Raw genomic sequence first — 5,000 nt, 5'->3', positions numbered from 1 at the left:
AGCTGGGACACATAAATCACAGGGGTCCTTAATGGTAGAGTGTGTGTGTGTGGTCGGGGGCACTGTGTGTGTGGTCGAGGGCACTGTGTGTGTGTGTGTGTGTGTGTGTGTGTGTGTGTGTGTGTGTGTGTGTGTGTGTGTGTGTGTGTGTGTGTGGGCGTGTGCGTGTGTGTGTGTGTGGGCGTGTGCGTGTGCGTGCGTGTGTCTGCGTGTGTGTGTGTGTACCTGTGAGAGAGAGAGAGAGAGAGAGAGAGAGAGAGAGAGAGAGAGAGAGAGAGAGAGAGAGAGAGAGAGAGAGAGAGAGAGAGAGAGAGAAGAGAAGAGACGAGACCACTGAATACTACTACCATAAGACTGCTAACATAAAGCAGCAAAACCTTATTAATACATACTGTATTTAAGTGTCTGTGTTTTGCATGCATTAAACACAATGACTATGTGTGTGTGTGTGTGTGTGTGTGTGTGTGTGTGTGTGTGTGTGTGTGTGTGTGTGTGTGTGTGTGTGTGTGTGTGTGTGTGTGTGTGTGTGTGTGTGTGTGTGTGTGTTGGGGCTGTAACGATATTGTATCGAATTGAGAAATCGTGACACACACAGCCACGACACTGTTTCGCAATACATAAGGCAGGTTCTGTTTCTGTTCTAGATTAGTTAGCAGGAAAGTTCAATTTAGTTTCCAAGAATGGTATGCGTGTGGTTCCCATTTGGTTGCCTCACCGTTCTCGCATCTCCCCAATATTCTTGTTCATGTCATGCTTGCTCCCTCACCGTTCCCATATGGTTCCCATAACCTTGTTGGCAGGGACTGCCCAAGCCTTTATGGGGACCTATATGTATATGTGACCAACTTTTTTAAGGATGCATTCTTTTCCCTATTTTTCCTTATATATATATATATACACTCGCCTCCAAAAGAGTTGTCGCCTATCCATCTGTTTGGAATAACAGCTAATAACCTGACTTTCAATTAATCACTTGGCTTCAGAAGTCACTCATATGAAAGCTACAACCCTCCCGAATGAAAATGTATGTACAAAAATAAATTTCATGCACCAAAGAAAGATTGACCCTTTATTGAACACAGACAGGGCAGATTTTCACAAGACACAAGTTTTGTCGCCTATCGAACATAATGTGAAAATGAGCAGATAAGTCACTTAAAAACTCTTCAAATACGCAGATTGGGTGTCATACTTAATCACTGAATCACTCTCACCTCTCCAGAAAATCGACTTTGGCCTTAGGTGTATGTTTAGGGTCATTGTAATCATGGAAAGCAACACAATGAAAATCAATGGAGTTCAATGAGAGATGGTGACATATTCACTATTCGTAGAGCAATAAATGTTTAACTTCATGATTTAATCAATGATAAAAGCCCTCAAACACCTGCAGCATGCATGCAGCTCCTCATAAGAGCTATATCTGTACCATGTTTCACTTTATGCACCATTTCTCTTTTTTCATATTCTTCATCTCCAACACCATATAGTTTTGATGCGATCAGTTCTAAAATGGTTGATCTTGGGATCTTGACTTCAGAGTATGAGTCCCATTAGCCTTCATTTTTGTCAGAATTAGGCCTGACATACTCTTGGCTGGCTTTTTTGAGACAGGACAGTGGGAGAGACTTCTTTGATGTTAAAGGTGAAGAATTTGGAAAAAAATACATGGTGCCTTAAGTCAAACATGGGAGGGATACAGCTCTTATGTGGAGCTGCATGCATGCTGCTGGTGTGTGAGGGCTTTTATCATTGATTACATCATGAAGTTAAAAATGTATTTCTCTACGAATAGCAAATATGTCACCATCTCTCATTGAACTCCATTGATTTTCATTGTGTTGCTTTCCATGATTACAATGACCCTAAACATACACCTAAGGCTTAAGTTGATTTTCTGGAGAGGTGTGAGTGAATCAGTGATTAAGTATGACACCCGATCTGCGTATTTGAAGTGTTTTGAAGTGACTTATCTGCTCATTTTCACATTATGTTTGATAGGTGACAAAACTTGTCTTGTCAAAATCTGCCCTGTCTGTGTTCATTAAAGGGTCAATCTTTCTTTGGTGCATGACATTTATTTTTGTACATACATTTTCATTCGAGAGGGTTGTAGCTTTCATGTGAGTGACTTCTGAAGCCAAGTGATTAATTGAAAGTCAGGTTATTAGCTGTTATTCCAAACAGATGGGTAGGTGACAACTCTTTTGGAGGCGAGTGTATATATATATATATATAGAGAGAGAGAGAGAGAGAGAGAGGGAAAAGAATGCATCCTTAAAAAAGTTGGTCACTGCTATAGGCTGCACGGTGTATGTAACAAACTAGAGAGAGAAGAGAGGCTGGAGAGACCACTGAATACCACTTGCATAACACTGCTAACATAAAGCACCAAAAAATGTACAAACGTACATACTGCATTTATGTGTCTATGTTTTTGCATGTATTGAATACAACAGGCCTTCAATACCCACCGCCAAAATAAAAGCTCGTCAGTGGCTAATGTGTCACATACTGAGTCATCTAGAAAAAGCAAACAGGGACCTCCTCTTTCTAATGCTCCCAAAGTGCTTCAACTGGAAGTCTTGAGCGAAGTGCCATAATGTGCCAGCCTTAACGACTTACTTCTCAGTGCCAACCCGCTTCATCAAAGACAATAAAGCACTAAGAGGGGGGCATTAAGATCTCTTTATGGGGACGATGAACTGCCCGTAGACCTCCAGTCGGCTGGTCCCGCCTGGACTCCCTGCAACCCTCCCTGGGCTGGGGATCGGCCTCTCTCCCTCCTCCCTCCCTCTGCCTGGGGCTCTGGGGACTCGGGAGGTGACCATGGCAATGCCTGCTCTGCTCTGCTCTGATCTGCCCCGCTGTCCCCTTGTCCACTGGAGCCGTCTTAATACCCTGTAATCTCCTCTCTGCAATTTTCTTTTTCTTTTATTCGCTATCTCTTTTTTCTCTCTCTCTCTCTCCTTCGCTCATTGCTCTTCCTCAATCTCTGTCTGTCTCTATCCCTTTTTCTCTGCCTCTCTCTTTCTTTCTTCCTCTCTCTCTCTCTCTTTCTCTCTCTCTCACACACAAGCACACACACTCGCCCAAGGCACGCACGCACACACACACACACACACACACACACACACACACACACACACACACACACACACACACACACACACACACACACACACACACACACACACACACACACACCACCCATCCATTCATCCCTGAAGCTTCTCTGACCTTTCTTTTCTGGCCTCCAAGTAATCATTGTGACCATACTGCCAGCCTTTTAAGAAGGAAATGACTACACTCTCTTGGGGAAATGACTCACTTACTGACTGAAGCTTAAACTATATGTTGAAAATGTACAATTTCAAAACATTAAAAGTCAATTTTTCATATTTGCAAGGTCACGGGTATAGAACAAATAATGTTTGTCATCTCACATAAATGCCCGAGGTATCTGCAATAGCTGCAGCTTGAGAACAGAAAATTCTACTTTCTTGCTGTTATTGGCTATGTTTACATGAGTTTTTTAATTCCGAATGAATAATTCCAAATCAAATAGTTCCGTCGAGTTTACTTTGATCTTTCATTTAATTCAGAGTGTTTTTGTGACGTTTTCATGACGTTTTCAAAGCTTTATTCAGAATAAAAGTGAGTTAATTCTGAATTAAATGTCTTGTGCTTTTTTTTTCATGTACGTATTGCATGGGCCATTGTGAACCTCCCTCCTGCATTCTGCATACTACATGAAGGTCTTGTTTAGGTATTTGGGGCAACATACGGTACCCTACATCCTGCTTTGGGACACCCCAACAGGAGCGTGCTGCAGTGACCCAGATGCACAGGACATGCACACTCGCCATGACTTACAGCCTAATTCATTCATGCCCTGAATCCCACTCATTTAGCTAACACCACCAGAATTATTTGGCTCAAAAAAACAAATAAAACAAAATTTTACTGCAAGAACATAAACATGTTTATGTAGAGTATATAAAGAATGTATTTCTAAAACTTTCACCTGTGTTACTTCCAGCTGGTCATGTCTTTGTATATGCAAATGATTTGAACAGTAAACCACGTCCTTAGTGGCTTGTTAAGCTTTGTGGATGCTTTTGTGTGTGTGTGTGTGTGTGTGTGTGTGTGTGTGTGTGTGTGTGTGTGTGTGTGTGTGTGCGTGCGGGCGAGCGTGAGACCAAGCAAACATGGTATGTGTGTGTGACTGTGTGTGAGAGAGATATAGAGTGAGGACAGGTCTGTAATGTGTCTTTGAAGCGGCCCCTGCCACCTCTGTGGCCCCGAGCGGGGCCCCGTGCCAAAGCAGATGGGGAGTCAATAGAGGCTGGTGACCTATATAACCGCCCACTTCACACACGCGCCGCACATCTCCACCGCACCGAGGTGGATTCATTTATGAAGGTGGGGACGCTGCGAATGTGTGTGTGTGTGTGTGTGTGTGTGTGTGTGTGTGTGTGTGTGTGTGTGTGTGTGTGTGTGTGTGTGTGTGTGTGTGTGTGTGTGTGTGTGTGTGTGTGTGTGTGTGTGTGTGTGTGAAAGGGAGAATAAGGGAGGGTAGGAGGTGGCAACATATGTTTATGTGGTGCATGAGGCATATGTATTTCTAAGCACATGTATGACTTTTAGTACTTGTAAGAATGCATGTGTGTGTTCCAGTATACAAGTTGTTTACCACCATTGTGAGGATTACAACTTCACATTTTCCTCAGTTATTTCTGAGGTGTTTTCTCAGTTGTTTTCTTGTTGGTGAAAAAACTAAAAGTGCAAAAACATTTGCTTACTGACAACTTAAGGTTAGGGATTGTTTTAGTCAGGTCACGATTTAAGCATTCGCTAGTTTTGTTATAATGAGAGTCATTGGAAGGTCCTTACAATGATGCAAATACAAACGTGTGTTAGCAAGTGTGTGTGTGTGTGTGTGTGTGTGTGTGTGTGTGTGTGTGTGTGTGTGTGTGTGTGTGTGTGTGTGTGTGTGT

The 5,000-nt window shown here is 42.8% G+C and overlaps 1 protein-coding gene across 1 annotated transcript in view; it reads right to left on the bottom strand.

The window, feature by feature from the left end:
• celf6 (CUGBP Elav-like family member 6) overlaps positions 1 to 5,000 on the bottom strand; it is a 242,950-nt gene that overhangs the window by 103,356 nt on the left and 134,594 nt on the right. The window lies entirely within an intron of this gene.

This window comes from Engraulis encrasicolus, chromosome 22, assembly GCF_034702125.1.
Source record: "Engraulis encrasicolus isolate BLACKSEA-1 chromosome 22, IST_EnEncr_1.0, whole genome shotgun sequence".
NCBI classification, from domain to species: domain Eukaryota; kingdom Metazoa; phylum Chordata; class Actinopteri; order Clupeiformes; family Engraulidae; genus Engraulis; species Engraulis encrasicolus.
The sequence above is the reverse complement of the archived record's forward strand: the minus strand, read 5'-3'. Positions and strand labels throughout refer to the sequence as shown.